Source organism: Protopterus annectens, chromosome 5.part0 (assembly GCF_019279795.1).
Source record: "Protopterus annectens isolate FY-2018-M chromosome 5.part0, PAN1.0, whole genome shotgun sequence".
NCBI lineage: Eukaryota > Metazoa > Chordata > Ceratodontiformes > Protopteridae > Protopterus > Protopterus annectens.
Window position 1 is genome coordinate 1519949327 of NC_056735.1, and position 23685 is coordinate 1519973011.

The 23685-nt window shown below is 45.8% G+C and overlaps 1 protein-coding gene across 1 annotated transcript in view; it reads left to right on the top strand.

Annotated features, from left to right (window-relative positions):
• TMEM45A (transmembrane protein 45A) overlaps positions 1–23685 on the top strand; it is a 419816-nt gene that overhangs the window by 228673 nt on the left and 167458 nt on the right. The window lies entirely within an intron of this gene.

The following is a 23685-nucleotide window of genomic DNA, read 5'->3' on the forward strand; positions in this document are numbered from 1 at the left end:
TTCTGCGGAGCCTACAAGCCACTATATCACTGGGCAATTCCCTTGGAATCACCTTCAATTGGCCAAAGTCTGTGCTGCCATCTCAAAGAATAAGATTCATAGGGGTAGAGATAGACTCAAACCAGATGCGGGTCTATCTACCTACAGACAGAATTCAAACCATACAAAATCAAGTTCGAGCCTTACTCCCCAGGTCCAAAGCCCCAGCCAGAATGGTCCTGCAGCTATTGGGATCCATGTCTGCCACAGTTCTTCTAGTCCCCTTGGCAAGGTTGCACATGAGAATCCTCCAGTGGCTTCTTTCAACTCAGTGGTCCTTTCAGGAACTCCTCTCAATCACCTCATATGGATCACGGAATCTTGCAAACGGGACCTTCGTTGGTGGCTAGTGCCCTCCAATTTGGATCAGGGACGACCCTTTGTTCTTCCTCCTCCGGCAGCCACTTTGACCACGGACGCCTCCCAGATGGGGTGGGGGCATTCCCTGGGCAGGTCAGTCCAAGGCAAATGGCACCGGAAGAGACTCCTCTTCATATCAACATCCTAGAAATGAGGGCAGTACTCCTGTCCCTTCAAGCCCTTCACGATTATCTCCCTCAGGGCGTAATCGCTGTTCACTCAGACAACATGTCAGTTGTCTGGTACCTGAACAAACAGGAGGGACCAGATCCTGTCCTCTTTGCAGAGAAGCCATGAGAGTTTGGGAATGGGCAGTCTCACCAAACGCTTCCTAGTGGCTACTCACATACCGGGCAAGTCCAATGTCATAGCCGACAGATTGAGCAGAACCATCCTCTCTCCTCACGAATGGTCTCTGAATATGACAGTTGCAAGTCAGATTTTCAGCGAATGGGGAGTTTGCGTCTCTTTGAAAACAGCCCAAAGGTAAACTTAACCTGCCAATGGCCAGATGCATTTTCTTTGAATGTGGGTTTCAATGCTGTTTGTTAATGTGACTTTCAAAAGGTGGAGAAGTTTTAATGCCAAGTCTGTTCTCATTGTAAGACTATTGCTTAATTTAGCAAATGTCTGTCAGTGTTTGTGCTATAAAATGTGTAAATGAAATCGAAATACTTCTAATATCGTAGAAGTAAAGCATAAAACAGTATGCACATAGAGTTTGAACAGTGTGTATGGCAACTGGGGAGAAATAGCCAAGTAATGGGACACTGAAATGGCTGCGTGGGGGGGTTGCTTGGGAGGAGTGGGCGGGGCTCTGGGTTTGCACCTCCCTGCAAAAAATCCTCTGGGCTCCCTTGCTTGCTTCCCCTTATTTATATGATATCAGATAAGTAAAATTGTTTGCTTTACCTTGTATAATACCACTGGTCCTCACTAGCTAAATAGACCTTATAAATGCTCAAACTAGAACAAGATTACTTGAAAAGTAACTGAATCTTATTTGACTTGGTTTTCAAAACTTTACCACCAAAAATCAACAAAACAATGCTACATAAACTTGAAGCTATTATTTTTTTAAGTAAATAATATATTTCATATTATACGACCATTTAATGTCTCTACTAGTCAGGAAAATTTTGTAAATAAATAAACAAATATTTTTATATTATTTTATCTGTTAGCTGGGTAAGGGAACTAGTTCTGTCCAGTCATTTTCAGCTATTGTCTTGGTCATAAGGACAATGATAAATATAGTGTATATGTGGATAGTTCAGGTTCATAGGTTGGTACTAGGCTATCAGCCTAGCCTAGCCATAACAATTCCCTGGCTATTTCTTCCCACACTATTTACTTCCCTGGACCCCTGTCTAGCAGAGTAACTGACATGATCCCCGGGATGAATTTCCTTTCTCCCATCCAATCATCAAGGTTCCTTTTGAAGAGGGCCAAAGAGGCACTCTGCTTGACATGTATGAGCAATCTATTCCAGAGTATGGGAGCCTCTGGGTCAGGAACCTATCCCTCCAGCATGTTTTGTTTATTGTGATGACAAGGTTTAGATCCCTGGAGCGTGTGGCTGTGAGGGATTGGGATTTCTTTAAGTGTAGCATGTTTTTGGGAGGTGGGGGGAAAGTATAGAGTACCGTGAGAAAACTCATACAGACATAGGGAGAACATGTAAAACTCCCTACTGAGAGTGACTGGAGGTAAAGATTGAGCCCTGGATTATGGAGCTGTGGTGCAGAAGTATTAGCAACTAAACCACTCTACAGCCCAAGGTACAGTTTGAAAAGTTGTAAGTATTTCACCATAGTGTAACAGTACTCGAAAGTAAAAACACAATAAAAATAACCCCAGTAACATTTCAATTTTTTTATTCTAAAAATACACTCCTGGTTTATAAGTGCAGTAAGATATGCTAAGGTAGATGTAGTGGAGATGTTTCCTCACAGCTAAGCTTATAAGGCATTTTCCTGTTAGTTTTGTGCCTCATAACTCTGCTACATTTGTCTGCACCTCACATATTCCGATCATGTCTTGCTTTTATAACATACGGAATTTTTGTAAAGTGTCATGCTTTTTCCTTTGTTACAGAATATTCTATAGTCTTAAACCTACACTACTACTCAGGCTTGAAAAAACAAAGAAGCATATACCTTGAGAAGAAAACAGAACAAAAATTCATTTCAAATGGTATAGGCAGAGCTTGCATTTGTAATCATTTGTAAGTTTTATTTTTTTATACAGGTATGGTAGCAGAACAATTTGTCCCTGATGGTCCGCACTTAAAGCTTTATAACTATGAAGAGAAACAATGGAACCACCTGATGAACTGGCAGCATGGAACCATGTATCTATTCTATGGTATGTCCGGCCTGGTGGACATTATGGCCCACACATCTTCTGTAGTTCCGCTCGCCATGGACAGGCTGATGTTTTCAACTGCTGCTTTTGTTGAAGGTTTGCCACTTTATTTTCACTTTGAATAATTATGTTTCCTTACTTATTCATTCATTCAGTTCCTTATTTTGTTTACTTACCTGTGCTTTAATGATTTTTAGTCTTACAGCAACAACATTGTCAAATGTAGTCAAGGGACACGTCTTTTGGACAAGCAGGTAATATAGTGGAACTCATAAAGTATGGCAAAGTATTTTATTCACATATATATCACACCTTCTACCTTTATTTAGGAGCAACTCTAGTCATTTATTGTAAGTGTTTGTGGGAAAAAACAGGTGGAAATTACATAATATACTCTGTATTGTACAATTATTGAGGTAGCTAGGTCTTTAATGTCTCACAACATGTTTTTGTGTATCACTGTTGCAGTCATCACATTTGGGTTATCCCTGCTGGGGTAGCCCTTGGCCCCTGAATACCAGAGACTTAGTGTTTCTGCGTCAGTTGCTGTCGCTTGTAGACTGACTTCAGGTTGTTAGGGGTATAAAGGAAGGCAGCCGACACCATTACATCATTCTTTCTTGCTGTGGAGCCCGAAGCAGAAGCAGTTATCATGAGTGCCAGTAGGCCGCTACTTGAGTTTCATTTCTGAATTGAAGTTGAAGTCTTCGAAGATAAGTGCCCCATTGGGAATCCTTTTTTTCTTGCACTAACCAGTGTCAGAAAAAGTTAATAATTGTCTCGCCTGTGGAAAGCAAATACCACAGTGGGACTTCCATTCCTACTGCGTCACTTGTCTAGGCCCATACCACGATGTCCCTCGTTGTCAGTTCTGTGCTTTGTTTAACACCAGAACTATTCATCGTTGGGTCCTTATTGTAGCCAGATATTTCCATTTACAGTCCTCAAATTCCAATATGGCTTCTGTAAGCCATGCGACAGCAGACCTTCTGAAAAAACGTAAAGATAAAGATAGAGACAGACTGCACAGGATTAAACCTTCCAACAACGCTAGCGCTAAGCTGGTCATCAGTCCTCCGAATTCAGTGAGGCACTTTCAGCCCCTGATGCCCACTTCAGTTAATCCGCAGGCCTCTACCAAGACCCTTTCTGAGTCCGGTATGCCACAGAACTCTTGTTCATCTAAGGATCCTGCGGTCGTCTCTACCTTGTATGGATCTGGAGCTGCTGTGCAGGCACCGGCTTCCTAAGACGTCTTTCGCAACACCAAATCCAGACATAAACCGACACCTTCTTTCACGGCTGCCGTTCTTTCTAAACTAACCAAGTACCTTAGGCCCAGGGGTCGAACCACCCCCAAGAAACTGCCTTCTTTGGTGCCTGCTCCCTTGCGTCAGTCACAAATGCTTAGAATGGCAGAGGACCTTATCATGCTGATTAGGGTAAGCCAAGCCACTCCATCAAAAGAAAAAGAGATCTGTCTCCAGAAGTTTTGTCTGAACAAGAGTCAGATTAATCTGATGCATCTGACTATGAAGGCATGCAGCCCTTCTCTACATATGAGGATTCTGATGCAGAGGAATCTATTCCTTCAGCCTCTCCCTCAGAGGATTTTTCCTTTGGGGAAACCTTGCATACTTTAAGGAAACATTTCAAATGGGAGAGTCAAGACTACCCACAGTATAAAAAGTTCCTGGACCTTCCACAGCACAGGCCCTTAGCCATCCCCCAAGTCCTAGATGATGTAGATGATGTCTTCCTTGAATCCAGCTTGACTCCAGATGCCCTCCCTCCTGCTCCCAGAAGGCCAGACAGGTAATACAGAGTCCCTGACTCTCACAAATATATCTTAAAAAACCCAACAGCGGACCTTGATGTCATTATTCAATGCCCAAAAGGGGTTAAAGCTACTTCAGCTAAGAATCCCACCCCCTCAGACAGGGATTCCAGAGCACTGGACAGATGTGGTAAAAAAGTATACACCTCAGCTACTCTTGCTATCAGTTCACTAAATTGTCAGTTCCATATGCTTAAATATCAGCAACATACCTTGGAACTCCTTAAACAAAAAATGTCCTCCTTTCCTGCATGGGCAGAATCTAAAGATTTACAGGAATTAATACACTCTGCTGGTCAAGTAACTAAACGCACTTTACACTGCAGTTTTGACACCCTAGAAGCTTCTTGCTAGGCAGCAGTCACTGGATCTGTCATTTGAAGACATGCATGGCTTAAGGAACAACCCCTGCCAGACCATGTCAAATCAAAATTGTTGGATGCACCCTTGCACAAAGATAACTTATTTGGTACTAAAGCAGAAGAGGTGTTAAAAAATATGGAAGAAAAAGCAAAATCTATGCAGACGGTTAAATATTTCCTACAGGTACAGCCCCCTAGGTTCAGCAGGCATTTTCCTTCCAAGCACTGGTCCTTTCCTGCACCTAGTAAACAGGGCCAGCCTAGGCCCCATGGAAACAGACCTCCAAGACAGCAGTCCCATGGGTTGCAGAGATCTAAGCAGTGGACTGCCTCCACTTCAAAACCAGGGAGTTTTAAGCCACCCCATTATGGCAAAAACTCACAATGACTCACCCCCTCCCTACCTCTGCCCACCATCGCATACCCCTAGGAGGAAAACCTTCCTTTCACTCAAGCACCTGGGCCACCATTACCAAGGACCAATGGGTTCTGAACATTGTGTCTTAGGGGTAAAAATTCTCCTTCCACACCCTTCCAACCCCCAAAGGGTTCTCAGATCTACCAACAAATCAGTGGGCAGAGGCTCAAAAGCAAATCCATACTCTGCTCTTCTTGGGAGCAGTAGAACACGTTCCTGCAGAGCAGATAGGCCATGGCTTCTACTCCAGACTTTTTCTCGTACCCAGAAACGAGGGCACCTGGTGCCCCATCCTCAATCTGTCCATTCTAAACACCTTCCTGGTGATCCCAAAATTCAAAATGCTCACCCCAGCAGCTGCTACCCATGCTGTCCAATGATGCTTTGCTAGTCACCCTGGATCTAAAAGAGGCCTACCTCCGCATTCCCATCAGGGAGTCCTGCAGAAAATATCTTCGCTTCAGGGCAGGATCTCAACACTTTCAGTTCTCTGCACTTCCCTTTGGCATATCTACTATTCCCAGAGTTTTCACAAAATGCCTGGCTCCATCCATTGCTTTTTGCAGGCAAATAAATATTCAAATGTATCCCTACTTGGACAACTGCCTTATTCAGGCTGACAGCCAGTAAAAGATGCTCAAAGACCTGGCCTTTGTAAAGAACCTACTAACCTCCTTAGGGTACACAATTAATGAAAAGAAATCCAAACAGGTACCCACCAAAAGAATAATCTTCCTGGGAGGACGTCTGGGCACAGCATCCAAGATGGCATGCCCAACACCAGAGAAACAGTTTCCTATCAGCTTACTTCTCTCAACTGGCCACCAGGCCCCAGCTTTCTGCAAGGGAAATCCTGCAAACCCTGGGGTTCATGGCATCTTGCATACTCCTTAATCCATATGCCAGACTGCATATGAGGAAACTTCAATGGTACCTTAACTGCCCTTGGTGTCAACAGTCTCAAGATCTGGAAACTCTTTTACCTGTTATTCCTTGCCTGAGTGGGGGAATTTCTTTGGTGGGTAACAGCCTGCTCCCACAACAAGGGACTGCCCTTCTCCCCACATCCTGCCGCCCAGACCCTCACCACAGATGCATCAGACTGCACTTGGGGTGCACACCTAGACGGCAGGTGCATACAGGGCCAATGGAACCCCCTGCAACTCCCCCTGCACATCAGTCTAAAAGAGATGATGGCTGTGCGGCAGGCCTTGATAACTTTCAAACCCCTTCTCACTCCAGGGGTTCTATCAACAAGCAGGGAGAGACTTACCCCTACCCGCTGTGCAGGCTGGCCATGACCCTTTGGTTCACAACCTCTTCCATGCATCTACACCTATTATCACAATACCTGCCAGGCTCTCTCAACTCCCTGGCAGACCAATTAAGCAGAAAACTGTTGGACCCCCACAAGTGGCAGCTCAACAGAAACACCTTCTTACTAATAACTCAGAAATGGGGAACCCCGGAGGTCGACATCTTTGCCTCCCACACCAACCATCAGCTCAGCAAATTCTACACCAGGAAGCATCACTGCATGGCATAGAAAGTAGAAGCTCTGTCCTTCCCCTGGGTAAACCTCTCAGTTTATGCCTTTCCTCCCCTACCTCTCATTCCCAAGGCACTCATCAAAATAAGGGAGGAAAAACCAACGACCATCCTCATAGCTCCAGACTGGCCCATACAGCACTGGTACCCCTTGCTGCGCAGCCTGTCCCCACTGCCCTCATGGAATCTTCCTCAGATTCACAACCTCCTAACCCAGAGGGCAGGGGAATTCATGCACCCCCAATTACAGACACTCACTTTGGCAACTTGGCTTATAACCTGACCCCTGACCAATCTGCCCTCCTCAGTAAACAGGTTCTGGATGTTATCCTAACACCAGAAAGTCTTATGCAGATAAATGGAAAAGGTTCTGCACCTGGGTCCAGGCTAAGGGAGCCAATACGGCACAGCCCTCCATCCCTCTCATCCTGGATTACTTAGCTGATCTACTACACAGTGGTTTCTCTTTCTCCTCTATAAAAATTCACGCCTCTGCTATATCTGCTCATTTTCCCACTGAGTAGGCTCTTTTTTCACACCCTCTGATCAAGCAGTTCCTCAGAGGAGCTAACAACTTGAGGCCCCCCAAGAAGGGCACCAACACTGGCTTAGGACCTTAACTTTGTTTTGAAAAAGCTTACCATGCCTCCATTTGAACCATCTTCTTCTGCAGAGATAAAATTTCTCTCCTGGAAGACAGCCTTCCTACTGGCTATCACTTCAGCCAGAAGAGTCTCTGAGCTGCAAGCACTCATGGCAGTGGAACCCTTCATCATCTTCCGTGCAGACAGGGTATCCCTCAGGACTAATCCATCCTTCATGAGCAAGCTGGTATCTAGTATGTCTCTCAACCAATCCATCCATTTGCCTACCTTCTTTCCTAACCCTCAAAACAAGGGGGAAATGATTTTGCACTCTCTAGATGTGCACAGACAGCTCAGATACTATCTGGATAGGACTAAACCCTTCAGAAAATCTGATCAACTGCTGGTTAGCTTTGCTTCAGGGGCAGAGGGAAATGCCATCTCCAAGCAAACCATTTCCAAATGAATAGCACACTGCATCCATTTCTGCTACAAGCAGCATGGTAACATTCCCCTCAAGGGGGTCAGGACCCACTCCACCAGAGCAGCCTCCACCTCTGCAGAATTCCTCAGAGGAGTCCCCACTAGGAACATCCTGGAGGCTGCCACCTGAACATCTGTTCACACCTTTACCAAACATTACCATCTGCCTCTCTTTTCTAAATCCAGGGCAGGTTTTTCCTCTGCAGTCTTGCAGGGCATCCTAGCCAGCCCCTAGCTTCCTTGACTGCCTCCACCCATTTCCTCAGCTTTGGGAATCTACCCAAGTGTAATGACTGTAACAGTAAAACACGAAGAACATAGTACAGTTGTGTACACTTACCATAAATGTAGATGTTCGAGTGTCTTCACTGTTGCAGTCCTGGTTTCCCCTCCCTCCTTCCCCCTTTTTCTTTTTGTTACATTTCTTCCTTGTTGTTCTCCTTTTTTTAGAAGGGACATATTGGTATTTTTTTTCCACTGGTGGAGTCCTGCCACCAGAACCTGGCCTCCTATTTTGGGGGCTCCTGACCAGTTAGGGCAAGAAAAACTGATGTAATGGTGTCGGCCACCTTCCTTTATACCCCTGATGACCTGACATCAGTCTTCGCGATAGCAACCAACGCAGAAATACGAAGTCTCTGGTATTCAGGACGGCTGAGGGCTTCCCCAGCATGGATAACCCAAATGTGATGACTGCAACAGTGAAGACACTCGAACATCGAAATTTATGGTAAGTGTGCACAACTGTACTTTCATTGGTAGCTGTTTAAAGCATTTCTCTTTTAGGCTGTGGAGAGAAAGATGAGTGTTTTTTGTTTTTATTTGTGTAATGTGGAAAGCTTATGTTGCTTCCTGTATTTCAAACTAAAATTGGCATTCCAAAAAAAGCAGGAACCTGTCAGTTCCCAGGAAGCAGACTTAAGGAATAAGGGCAGACTGACAACCTAATAAGGCATTAATTGAGTCTTTAATCTACAACCTGGTATGATCAGCAACCCCCTCGTAGGAATGTATGATCTGCACTAAATGAGACATTACTGCTTGTTATGCTGCTCAGTCTAGTTACTGCTGTCTGGTCCCATTGGCTAAGCACTCAATAATCTTTATAGTGTCACTCAGTTTTGTGATCTGAGAAATTACTGTCATTTATAGTTTATTAGCTGCCTTATTGAGACGCTTTATTCTTCTGTTGCTCCTACCTATGAAATATTGTGCATAACTGCTGTTTCATTCTGTGCCAGCTAAAAGTAGTGGTAGTGTGTTTTAATAATAATAATAATAATACCTGATGTCCTTCTCTTCTTATGTTACAATATTCTTACTGTGGGATTCTCAGCCTCAGGCGACCTGAACATTGGCTTCTAATACAAAAGCTTAAGCCTGGTTGCTGCTGGTGCGTGGGATGTCACACGTAGTGCCATAAACCAGGGGCCTTAAAGGTGATGTCTGTATGCACAGAACTCAGAACTTTTCTGCCGCAGTCGAACATCAGATTGATCGCTTCGCTCCTCTCCTTCAAGACGCCTAAAGTTAAGTACCCCGTTGGAGAATTCTTATTATTATTTTTGCTTGAGCTTGGGTTGTTTGTCTGTTCTTAGCTGATGTCCACTATGAAAGGTAAGTGCTGATGTGGAGTCAAATTCTGCATAAAGACACCCATGATCTTTGCTTGTTGTGTTAAGGCCAGGAAGACGATCATACCTCCTGTGCCATCTTGCCAGTCTTTTGTTCCCAAAACTCTCAGAAGTCATCTGTCTGTCCTCAATTTGTATTTGGAGAACCAGAGGCTAAAGAAGTTAGCATTAAGAATGGATCCAGAGTCGGACATCCAGGCAGAACCACCAAGAAAAAAGGCAAACGTTTCAAGGCCCAACACTGCTGCCCCTCTGTCATCAGATGCCGTGCCAACCACTGATATGTGGGTTGAGGAACATCCGCTAGAACTGTCTACTTCTGCATCTACTCTGGAGAAAGATGCTTCCAAAGTACTGGTAGGCACATCCATAGAGGTTATTCTGACATCAGATGTTATGTGATCCTATCTCGCCTACATTCTGACTGATGGGTTCGGAGCCGATCCCTCGGCTCCGACTCGGCACGCTTATGCTATAGAGCGAGGCCTCTAATTGGCTGAGCTATCTTTATCCCAGGATGCACCACCACTAAATCCCCAGATCTCGTTTGCCGCTATCAAGCATAGACGTGGTCTCATCATTGGCTGGGCTAAGTACTAGTTTTTAGGCTTTTTTCCTGTCACAAATTTCCTTTCTTTGAACCCAAAAGCTGTTTTAACAGCTATTGTTGATATATTAGTGTGTTTGGTGTAGTTGTGTGACTGAATTCAAAAAATTTTTAGTCAGGGAAGGTTTCCCGTTTCAGTTAGAGGGGCCTTCCCCTGTTACATTACTGTTACATTACTGTTTCTGTAATTTCTTGGGTCAAGTACCCGTTTAAGTTAGAGGGTCTTGACTCCCTTTCTCTATCTTTTACTCTTTTGGTCAGTTAACTGTTAGTGTAAAAAAAAAAAAAAAAAAAAGAAATTTTTGTTAAAGTTGTATTGGACTGTCTTAACTGAAGTTTAGTGTTACAGTGTTCACTTTTATTGGTTCTTGGGCGAGGCAGTTATGTCGAAAGAACACAAACCCTCCGGGTTTAAGAAATGCACGAGGTGTGGTTTTAAAATGTCCATAACGGACGACCACGCCTCGTGCGTCTATTGCTTAGGTGCTAAGCATTTGCAAGAGTCGTGTAGTGTGTGCCACGCATTCTCTTCGAGAGTCCTCCATTAGAGGAAAAACAAATTAATCCTCAAGGGATTAATCAAGCCTTCCTTTGAGGAGGCTTTATCTTCCTCTCCGTCTCCTTCTAAAAAGAGGAAAGCGTCGGCTCCGACCAGTCATTCGGAACCGACAGCTAAGAAAACTAAGCAGACTTCTCCATCGGCTCCACGGACTTCGGAGCCGAGGTCGGAACGGTCTGCCTCGATGCCTCCAGCCTCGACCCCTCTGGTTTTGGAGCCGAGGTCTGGGGCATCGAGAGGCGGGTCACCCTCATCGGCTCCACTGATATTGGAGCCGATAAGGGTTATCGGCTCAGACTCTTCCCCCTCGGAGCCGAAGTCCTTATCGGTACCGAGGGAAATTTCCTTGAAACCTTCCTCGGAGACGATAATTGTTGAGTCGTTTTGGAGCCGGTCCCTGAGCCCTTCGGAGCCGATGGAGAAATCGGTTCGGGCCCGATCGGTATCCTCGAGATCATCCCAAGATGTCTGATTCGGACATCGGCAGGGTGCTCCTTCGACTCTTCCAGTCTCCGGTGTTCCAAAAGATGGTTTCGGCTCCAGCCCATTTGGCTTCGGAGCCGATGGTCCATTCACCTACTGTTTTTCCTCCTCTGACAGCTTCGGCACCGTTGGAGCCGGTGCTGGTGGAACCTGTGGAGGTGTTAGGGTCGGGCCCGACCCTTGCTCCAACTCCGGCTCTTGGGTCAGAGTTCAGTACACGGACTTCTTCCTTCGGCCCTGGGGGGGAGGCTTCGGGATTGATGCTTTCGGTCCCAAGTCTCCCTCTCGGTGCGTCGACGGCGGGAGTACCGTCCACTGTCGTGGCCACGGAGGTGGGACCCTCCCAGGATTCTGGTGGTCCCGCCTTCAGGGCTATGAGGAGTGCTTTAGCCAAATCTTCCTTGGCTACCTCCACAGTTTCCCCAGCTCCTTCCCTACATTTGGAGACTGGGTCATTGGCAGTCCCCCTGTCTTTAGACAGCGGAGCCCCTGGGCCTCAGGTTACCCCCGCTGGGGTTTCTCCCCCTCCTGGAGGTCCTTCTGAAGCCTCTTCAGAAGAACCTCCCAGGAAGAGATCGTGCAAGAGGAAGCACGTTGACTCCCCTGATGAGTCTCTGACATCTGACACTGATCTCGATGATGCAGAAGGGTCCCCCAAGTCGTCCTCGGATGATGTCTCCTTTGCAGACATCCTGGAAGCCCTGATACAACGAGGCGTCTGGCAGTCCAAACCTCCCTCTGCTGATGAGTCGGTGTTCCTGAAGGCCTTCGGGGCACAGCCCTCCGCCTCTGGTGTCTCCGCCTTCGACGAGCTCTTGGATTTGATCTGTCGGGCGGGAACACCCAGACTCTGTGGAACCGGTGCCCGCTTGTCCGAACAAATTTCTCGGCCCCGGATAGAGAGTTCCTTACTAAAGGTGTGGCTGTAGATGCTATGGTGGTGGCATCTGCTACCCAGCAAGATGTAGCAGAGGCTTCTACGTCCGTCCATCCTCCTAATAAGGAGTCTAGGAGCATGGATCGATGAAAGCGCACCTTTAGTTCAGCGGCCTTTACACTGAGGTCCTTGAACTACCTGATGCACTTTACGAGATTTCAGAGGGATCTGATTAAGGAGCTATCCGATACCCTCTTGGGTAACCTGCCTGAGGAGCTGGCCCAGACGGTTGGCTCTCAGCTGGCTACAATGTCGTCCATTTCAACTCGTCCATGAGGCTCATTTCATGCGGCCGAAGGCGAGTAGAGCGGCGGGTACAGGCATTGCTCTACGGAGACAAGCCTGGCTCCGCCTGTGTCATTTTGGAGGCCTTTAAGTCTTCATTTGCCGACGCCTTTGATGGGTCCTCCATGTTTGGACCCAAGGTAAAAGACACACTAACCCGCTGTGAACAGGAAGGTAAGACTCTGACTGCCGTAGGGGCACGATTTTCCACTCCCTTTCGGCCTTATCCCAAGGCTAAAAGAGGAGGGAAAATGTGGTTCCGTAGATCTCAGAAGCCTTACCCCTCTCAGCAGGAAGGTTCCCCCTCCAGAGGCAGAGGAGGGGGAAATTCATCCGGAAGACGCCATCCCAGAGGCGGCAGAGGCCCTCGCAACACTGGAGACTGCGAGTCCTTTTGTGGCTCTTCAGCTTTTCATAGTCCCTGAGGGATTTTCCGGCTGTGCTGCTCCGGAGCCAGTCGGGGGTCGTTTCTCGAAGCACCTGAAGGCCTGGGAAGGGATCACTCAGGACCGATGGGTGCTTCGGATTATCGCCGGAGGTTACTCCATCCCATTCTCTCACCCCCCCCCCCCTCAGTCCAAAAAAATCCCGGACCCGCCACCCAGTCAACGGGATACCGCAGCCTCAGAAATTTCAAAGCTGCTGCAAAAAGGAGTCATCCAACTGGTCCCCGCAGACCCGATCGGATTAGGGACTTACTCAAGATTCTTTTTGGTGCCAAAAAAGACCGGGGACTTGAGGCCCATCTTGGACCTAAGCATCCTAAACCGTTCAGTCAGAAAGTCCAAGTTCCGAATGGTCACTCTACAAACCATTCTCCCATTGTTGGAGAAGGGTGTTTGGATGTGCTCCATAGATCTCATGGACGCGTATTATCATATCAGGATATATCAAAAGTCCAGGAGACATCTGCGCTTCAGCCTAGGAGGCAGTCATTTTCAGTTCCGTGCGCTGCCCTTTGGTCTCACCACAGCCCCCAGGGTGTTCACCAAGTGCTTGGCAGTAGTGACTGCTCACCTGAGAAGTCTAGGATTCCAGGTGTTTCCGTACCTAGACGACTGGCTCCTAACTGCCACCTCCAAGCATCTACTTCTGCGGAGCCTACAAGCCACTATATCACTGGGCAATTCCCTTGGAATCACCTTCAATTGGCCAAAGTCTGTGCTGCGGCCATCTCAAAGAATAAGATTCATAGGGGTAGAGATAGACTCAAACCAGATGCGGGTCTATCTACCTACAGACAGAATTCAAACCATACAAAATCAAGTTCGAGCCTTACTCCCCAGGTCCAAAGCCCCAGCCAGAATGGTCCTGCAGCTATTGGGATCCATGTCTGCCACAGTTCTTCTAGTCCCCTTGGCAAGGTTGCACATGAGAATCCTCCAGTGGCTTCTTTCAACTCAGTGGTCCTTTCAGGAACTCCCTCTCAATCACCTCATATGGATCACGGAATCTTGCAAACGGGACCTTCGTTGGTGGCTAGTGCCCTCCAATTTGGATCAGGGACGACCCTTTGTTCTTCCTCCTCCGGCAGCCACTTTGACCACGGACGCCTCCCAGATGGGGTGGGGGGGGCATTCCTGGGCAGGTCAGTCCAAGGCAAATGGCACCCGGAAGAGACTCCTCTTCATATCAACATCCTAGAAATGAGGGCAGTACTCCTGTCCCTTCAAGCCCTTCACGATTATCTCCCTCAGGGCGTAATCGCTGTTCACTCAGACAACATGTCAGTTGTCTGGTACCTGAACAAACAGGGAGGGACCAGATCCTGTCCTCTTTGCAGAGAAGCCATGAGAGTTTGGGAATGGGCAGTCTCGACCAAACGCTTCCTAGTGGCTACTCACATACCGGGCAAGTCCAATGTCATAGCCGACAGATTGAGCAGAACCATCCTCTCTCCTCACGAATGGTCTCTGAATATGACAGTTGCAAGTCAGATTTTCAGCGAATGGGGAGTTCCGTGTTGCGACCTCTTCGACTCCTCTGAATGCAAGTGCAAAGAATTTTTCTCCCTAACCCCGGCTCCGGGGAAGAGCCCCATGGACGCATTAGTCCATCCTTGGCCCACCGGCTTGCTTTATGCCTTCCCTTCAGTTCCTCTCCTCCCCAGGGTGATTCAAAAGGCATCTCTCTTAGGGAGCAAGATGATCTTAATTGCTCCTTACTGGCCTCGTCAAGTGTGGTTCCCCTATCTTCGGAAACATACTCTGGAAGGTCCATGGTTCCTGGACCAGGTCCCAGACCTACAGATTCATCAGTCGGGACTATTCCACCAGTCCCTACACACCTTAAAATTGACGGCCTGGCTCCTCCTCTTCCGACGATAGTCAGGAGTCATACACTAGATCCAGATGTTGTGCACATATTGTCTTCAGCCCACAAGTCTGCTACAAAGAAACTGTATTCTAGCAAATGGAAAAGGTTTGCTATTTGGGCTCAACTCCGGGGCCTGGACCCCATTTCTACTTCCGTGGCAGAAGTACTAAAATTTCTGACCTCTCTTTTCAATCAAGGCTCTTCAGTTTCTACCATCAAAGTACAATTGGCAGCAATTTCTAATTTTCATGAATCCATAGACCCACCTTTAATGAGCAACAGATTGTGTAAGACCTTCTTGAAAGGTGCTGCTCTATTAAGACCTCCGATTTCTCATCCTGCACCTCCATGGGATCTCGATATAGTGTTGCGTGCCTTGACTTCTTTCCCCTTTGAACCGGCAGCTACATGTGATCTAAAGTTTCTATCATGGAAGACGGCCTTTCTAGTGGCGATTACTTCAGCCAGAAGGGTTTCAGAGCTTCAAGCTTTGTCAGTGAAACCCCCGTACTTGGTTTTTCATACAGACAGAGTATCCCTCAGACCAAATCCTTCTTTTGTTCCTAAAGTTTGCTCTACTTTATGCTTACAACAATCGTTAGAGCTTCCAGTTTTTTTCCCAAAATACTCTAACAAAGCGGAGTTTATATTCCACACACTAGATGTCCACAGACAGTTACGTTTTTATTTAGATAGGACCAAACAAACAAGGAAAACAGATCAGTTGTTTGTATCCTTTGCAGAAAACAAATTGGGCAACGCTGTCACAAAGGTCACTATTGCCAAATGGATCAGGGACTGTATTACTCAAGCTTATATTTATTCTAACAAAGAGCTTACCACCTCTGTCAAGGCTCATTCTACAAGGGCTATGGCTACTTCGGTAGCATTTCATTATAAGCTTGCTATTGGTGACATTTGTGCTGCGGCTACATGGTCTTCCCCGCACACCTTCATTTCCCACTGCAAATTAGATGTGGCATCTAGAGGACGAGCTTCATTTGGTTCCACAGTGCTCAGGAGTGTTTTCCAATGAGCCACCTGGGATTTAGGTGCTAGGGACGCTGTCCCATCAGTCAGAATGTAGGCGAGATAGGATCACATAACATCTTTTAGTTATGTACTCACCATAACTTCAGATGTTTGGGATCCATCTCGCCTACATTCCTAATAACCCACCCTCCTTCCCCCTTCCCTGGAGATCAGAGGATATCAGAAGGTCCGAATCCTGTTGTTTCATCTTGAAACATCTAACAATGTTATATAAACAAGTTGTGCTTGTGTGCATGAATGCGGACAAACAAGATCTGGGGGATTAGTGGTGGTGCATCCTAGGATAAAGATAGCTCAGCCAATTAGAGGCCTCGCTCTATAGCATAAGCGTGCCGAGTCGGAGCCGAGGGATTGGCTCCGAACCCATCAGTCAGAATGTAGGCGAGATGGATCCCAAACATCTGAAGTTATGGTGAGTACATAACTAAAAGTTATTACCAAAGTCGAGGGGGGACCAGGCTCCACCGGATGACCTTCCATGATCCAGGATTCCGATTAATCCTCTTTAGGTGATATCCCTGAAACTAGGCCCACAGCCTCTCCTAAATCAACTCCTTTAAAAATGAAGAAAAAAGACCAAACATTTGTCTGCTCCTTTGGAGGGGTAACCAGACTGACAGTCCTTCACACAGTGCTTGATGCAGGCCTTCATGGCTCTTAGGACTTCAGCCTCCTCAGCTCCCATTATACCCATACTTAGCCCAAGACCTGCCTCAGCTACCTGCATCCTTCCTTCCATTTATCAGGAAGAAGAAGCCTTATCCTCTTCCTCAGATGAGTCCATTTGCATACTTATCCCAAATAGCTTCCCCCTTGGAATACTGTTCCCCTGATGAATTTTCTGTTGAGGGAGACTCCACCCCAGAGGACATTACATTTGGAGAGAGTAAAACAAAAATGAGGGAGTATTTTAAATGGGATACTACCCAGGTGACAGAAATTCAAAAAAGTTATTTTTAGCTGCTCCAGGTTGAATCATCCTCCCCGTCAGCCATCCCGCTGGTGATTCCTCCATACCGAGATGCATTTGCATCAGTCTCAAAAAACCCTGACTCTCAACCACCTGCTCCCAATTGACCTGATCATTTGTATAAGGTCCCTGATGACCACAAATTTCTACGAAAGCCTTCACTTGGCAAACCATGCAGTGATAGCAGTGGCCCCAGACACAGTCTGGACTTTTTCCATCCTCATCACTCCTACTTTCAGACAAGGATAGCAAGATAATGGATAGGCTGGGCAAGAAGATATACACCTCTTCCACCATAGCATTTAGGGCAATTAACTACCAAACCCATATGGGGAAATATGCTCTAGATTTGGTATCACAGGCTTCATCCCTTCTGTCCTCCTTGCTTGACTCCCCCAACAAGACAGAAGCATCTAAACTGTCCCTTGCATCTCAGTTTGCAAAGCACTCAATAAAATGTAGTTATGATGCAGCAGAGGCCTGTGCTAAATCTGCTGCATTTGCATCTGTGCTATGCAAATACGCATGCCTTAGGCTCCAGCCACTGCCTGAAGACTTTAAATCCAAAATTGTGGATGCTCCACTGGATCATCATCTCCTATTTGGGAAACAGTCTGCAGAACTGTTTAAGAGCCTACAAGAGAAGAGTAAAGAATTTCAAGATGTTAAACACGTATTGGTCTCCCCAGTACCAAACGTTAACAGAAATTACCCTACTAAGACCTCCTATGTCAGAAGAGCCCCTGCCACCTCTTCATTTTCCAGACATAGGAATGGGACAAGGAGACAGTCCTCCTCTAGTACAGCCCCTTCTGAGCCCACCAACAGACAGTCCTTTCAGGACAGTAACAATAATAATGCATGACTGCCTCAATCACCTTCCCCTCTCATCCCACCTCTCTCACTGTCTACTCCTCTGGAAAGAAATCACCTCAGACCGCTGGTTTCTGGCAGTAGTGAAAAAAGGATATTTTCTGTATTGGCAGGAAAAACCCACACCACAGGGCAATCCCTTCCACCCAAGTACCAACTTTACCTAATTCCTCACATTATCCAGGACCTTCTTGCTCAGAGAACCATAGAACCTGTTCCACCAGCCAAGAAGGAAAAGGTTTCTACTCCAGGTTATTCCAGGTACCAAAAAAGGACAGCCCTTGGAGACCTGTCCTGGATATATCCTTCTTAAACCTCTTTCTGAAAGTCCCTTCCTTCAGAATGCTATCCCTTCAAAACCTGCTTCCACTATTGCCACCCAAAGCTTTCATGGCCACTTTGGACTTGAAGGAGGCTAACCTCCACATTCCCATACTTCTAAACCATAGGAAGTACCTTCATTTTGCTGGACAATGTTTGCACTTTCAATTTACTGCCTTACCCTTTGGTTTATCTACTGCACCGAGGGTCTTCACCAAGTGCCTAGCTCCAGCCATAGCCTACTGCAGGACCAAGGGCGTTCAAATCTACCCCTACCTGGTTGACATTCTCATCCTTGTAGAAGGGGGAAAACACTCTCAGAAATTATTTACTGTTCTTCATGTCTCTGCTCCAGGGGTTAGGATTCACACTCAGTCTCACCAAATCATCCCTCTCCCCAGCTCAGGACAAAACCTTCCTGGGATGCAGGATTCAGACAGACCTGGTGAAGGCTTTCCTCCCTCAGGACAAGGTAACTTTCCTGATCAGCCACTTCCAGGACCTCCTTCAGGTCAACCACTTGTCAGCCAGACATTTCATGCACCTACTGGGCCTTATGTCAGCCACAATACCAGTCCTGCCTCTGGCCAGGATGCACATGAGAAAGTTACAGTGGTACCTAAAGAATGTGTGGTCCCAACACAGCCACCCACCAGACTACCAAATATCCTTCCTACCATGCTTAAAAACAGAATTGAAATAGTGGATTCAACAGATACAATTGAATCTAGGCCTGTCCCTCCAACCCACTACACCAACTCAACAAATGCACATAGATTCCTCAGATCTGGGCTGGGGAGCTACCATGAATGGCCTCAAAGTACAAGCCCTCTGGCAAACACCTCTCCTGAGAAAACACATCAACGTAAGGGAGATGACAGCAGTTCAGTTAGCCCTGAAGGCCTTTCTCCCTCTCTTGCAACCAGGCCCCCTGCAAATCTTCACTGACAACACCATTGTTATGTGGTTAGTCAACAAACAAGGGGGTGGGGGGCAGGTGTTACCTGCTCATCAGGCTAGCAATGCAATTTTGGGAATTAGCCTGTCGGAACAACATATCTCTGCAGGCATTCTATATTCCATCCCAGTACAACCAGCAAGTGGATGCTCTCAGCAGATCATTCTGTCTGCATCACAAGTGGATATTGCAAAGAGAAGTATTCCTAAACATTGTCCACCAGTGGGGCACATTACAAATAGATTTGTTTGCCACCCCCCCAGAACAGCTTGGAGAGTGGATGCCTTTACCATCTCATGGAAGGGACTGTTTCTGTATGTAAAAAAGCACATCAAGGTACCAAAAAATCGCCAGTAAAAATTCCAAGGTACCCAAAGAAGGAAAGTCCAGCCACAAAATGAATAAAAACAACTTTATTCCAATGAACCAAACCACATTAATGTTTCTTAACAAACTTCACAAATACATTTTCATTTAAAGTACTTCATCAGGTGCAGACTTGTGCAGTAATAGGTTGAATATTACACTCGACCACAGTGTCACCATCATCTTCAGAACTGGTGTACCCATGGGATTCTGTCACTCGCTCTTTCACCAGCAAATCCTCTTCTTGAATGCAGTATTCATCCTACACCAGGCAGCAGTGAAAATGGTCCCATGGTGCAACTGCTTAAGACTATGGCTGACATTCAAAAATCCTTGGATTTGCTGGTGAAAGCGAGTAACAGAATCCTGTGGGTGCATCATTTCTGAAGATGATGGTGACACAGTGGTCAAGTGTAATATTCAGCCTATTAGTGCACAAGTCTGTATCTGACAAAGTATTTTAAATGAAAACATATTTGTGGAGTTTGTTAAGAAACGTTAATGTGGTTTGGTTCGTAGGAATAAAGCTGTTTTTATAAGTTTTGTAGCTGGACTTCCCTTCTTTGGTTACTTTGGACTTTTTACTGTTTCTGTATGCCTTTCCTCCCTTTCCTCTCATTCAGAAAGTCCTCCTGAAATTCAGGAGAGACATGCTAAAAAATCTTGCTGGTGACTCCCTATTGGCCAAGGCAGCATTGGTTCCTCCTTCTTCAATCCCTCACCAAGGGCAGTCACCACAAGTTGCCCCACAAGGTGGACCTGCTCACACAGCAGAAGGGAACTCTCATTCATCTATACCTGGAGATGCTGTGCTTAATCCTCTGGGTGATAAACTTTTAGTCCCCTTCAGACACCATTACACTGAGGACATGTTATCTATCCTGCAGGAGGCCAGGAACCCCAACACAAGGAGAGCCTACATTTCCAAATGAGAATGGTTCTCCAAATGGTGTCTCCAAAGACATAGGGACCCCTTTTAAGTGGATGTTCCTCTAGTCTTAACCTATGTGTGTGAGGTCATAAAGTCAGGCCTTTAATACTCTTCAGTGAAAGTTACCCTTGGATCCTCCTCTGCTCTTCAGGTTAGATGTTAAACTATTTTTAAAAGGGATCTTGCACATTAGGGCACCAAGGAAGCCTTTTCTACCTCCTCGGGACCTAAATTATGTCCTAGAAAAATCTTACACTTGCCCCTTTTGAGCCAGCCTCCTCTGCATCCCTGCAGATGTCCACATGGAAAATAGTCCTGTTGGTAGCCCTCACCTCAGCCAGAAGGGTGTCGGAGTTACAGACATTCATGGCATCCCCTCCCTACACTGTTTTCCACAGACAAGGTGACCCTGTGCACCAACCCCTCCTTCATGCCCAAGGTAGTCAAAGAACTGTCACTAAATCAGTCCATTCACTTACCCACCTTCTTTCCCTCTCCTAAAAATGACAGTGAGAGAATACTGCACACCTTTGATGTCTGCAGGCAGTTAAGGTTCGACTTGGACAAAACTAAGACCATTAGAAAATTAAATCAACTCTTTGTGTCCTTCCATCCCAGGGCTCTGGGCAAGGCAATATCCAAACAAACTATCTCCTGCTGGATTAGGAAAACTATCTGCTTCTGCTACTTCTACTGCAGAAGGCACCTGCATTGGGGGTGGGTGGGGGGTCAGGCCACATGCTCCTAGAGCAGTAGCCTCTTCTTGGGCCTTCTTCAAGGGTCTTGACTCAACTTCCATCCTTGATGCAGCCACTTGGTCCTCTGTACATACCTTTACGAAACATTACAAACTGGACCATATCTCCAGAGCCAGAGCAGGATTTCCAAGGGCAATCCTGCAAGGATTTCTGGAGTCCATTACCTCTGCCTCCACCCTTTCTCCTTCTTAAGCTGTGGTACTCTCCCACAGTAAGAATACTGTGACATGAAAATAGAAGGACACAATAGTTTTGTAAAATCTTATCATAACCATAGATGTCCTTCTCTTCCATGCTGCAGTATTCCTTCCCTCCCACCTAACCCCCTGAATTACCTTCAGCCTGTCTATGGGGCATCATAGGGCACTACCTAGACTATGATTACATTGGGCAGTCTGAGGGACATCATTTGGCATTACCTAGACTACTGTCTGACTGGGCAGTCAGTTCTAAGGTTTGTGCATGCAGACATCACATTTAAGGCCCCTGGTTTATGGCCCTATGTGTGATGTTCCACACACAAAGAGCAACTGGGCTTAAGCTTTTGTATAGGAGCCGATGTTCAGTTTGCCTGAGGCAGAGGATCTCACAGCAAGAATACTGCAACATGGAAGAGAAAGACATCTACAGTTATGGTAAGGTTTTACACAACTATTCTTTTGTTAACCAGGTAAGCCCACTGGACACACAGTCCCTTTTCAGGGGCAACTCAGGAGCAATATGTAATTAAATGACTTGCTCAAGGTAGCATGGTAGGTAAATGAAGGCTGAGAGAATCAGCCCCTGTATGTAGGAACTCCAGCTTGCAACCTTAACCTCTGCACATGCTGTCAGAAATGTTTACCAACACGACTCCTGAATTGCTGAAAATAGTTTTTGGTAGTTTTACCTTTCTGTGTCTCAAGAGCAGCTTTACATTACCTGTTTAGCCCATTGACCCCCGATTTTAGTTAGCGCTGTTTGACTAATTCACCTATTTCTATATTACTTACTTGTTCTGCAAGAGCATGTTGCAGTTTTGACCCATAACACCTAGGGATATGGGGAGTGGGGAGGGGAAGGTACAGAGATTTGACCTCCTGCGAAAAACAACTTTAAAAGTAAACCGTGGTTGTTGACTTTCTCTGTTCTCATGTAGTTTGACTTTTTTTTTTGTACTTACAAATCTGGCAGCCATGGGTTTTGGAATTATAATAAAGAGCCAGCCATGGGTTTTGGAATTATAATAAAGAGCCAGCCATGGGTTTTGGAATTATAATAAAGAGCCAGCCATGGGTTTTGGAATTATAATAAAGAGCCAGCCATGGGTTTTGGAATTATAATAAAGAGCCAGCCATGGGTTTTGGAATTATAATAAAGAGCCAGCCATGTGTATTGGAATTATAATAAAGAGCCAGCCATGGGTTTTAGAATTATAATAAAGAGCCAGCCATGGGTTTTGGAATTATAATAAAGAGCCAGCCATGGGTATTGGAATTATAATAAAGAGCCAGCCATGGGTATTGGAATTATAATAAAGAGCCAGCCATGGGTATTGGAATTATAATAAAGAGCCAGCCATGGGTTTTGGAATTATAATAAAGAGCCAGCCATGGGTTTTGGAATTATAATAAAGAGCCAGCCATGGGTTTTGGAATTATAATAGAGCCAGCCATGGGTTTTGGAATTATAATAAAGAGCCAGCCATGGGTTTTGGAATTATAATAAAGAGCCAGCCGTGGGTTTTGGAATTATAATAAAGAGCCAGCCATGGGTTTTGGAATTATAATAAAGAGCCAGCCATGGGTTTTGGAATTATAATAGAGCAAGCCATGGGTTTTGGAATTATAATAAAGAGCCAGCCATGGGTTTTGGAATTATAATAAAGAGCCAGCCATGGGTATTGGAATTATAATAAAGAGCCAGCCATGGGTTTTGGAATTATAATAAAGAGCCAGCCATGGGTTTTGGAATTATAATAAAGAGCCAGCCATGGGTTTTGGAATTATAATAAAGAGCCAGCCATGGGTTTTGGAATTATAATAAAGAGCCAGCCATGGGTTTTGGAATTATAATAAAGAGCCAGCCATGGGTTTTGGAATTATAATAAAGAGCCAGCCATGGGTTTTGGAATTATAATAGAGCCAGCCATGGGTTTTGGAATTATAATAAAGACGTACATTCATCTTTCTTACCTGAGTTTTCTGTACTATTTTCATTACACAAGTTGCAAGCCTTCTTTGTGCCTCCATTCATTTATCTCTCTATTCCCTGTTCTTTAGCCTGTTTGTGATCACATCCTTTTCTGACTCCCGAATCTCTTCTTAATCTACATCACTCACTTTCCTTATCCTCCATTTATGTTTTGCTATACTCTGTCACCCCACATAGCTGAGGTACCTGCCTGTTGTTCTCACTTTTTTTTCAGATTGTATAACTAGGAGTAACTTAGGAGTTGTCACGCATGTTCCACTCAGATACGGAGCAGTGGCAGATAAATGCTACTGGTAGACTTACATATGCCCCATTGCTTTCTTTTGCCTGGGAATGTTTGTTTTCTCACAACACCAGGCCTTACAGTTCAGTCAGAAAGAAGGCTTGGGGACACAGCATAGCACCTAGTTCTCTGAACTGAAGGAGTATTCTCAAACTAGTCT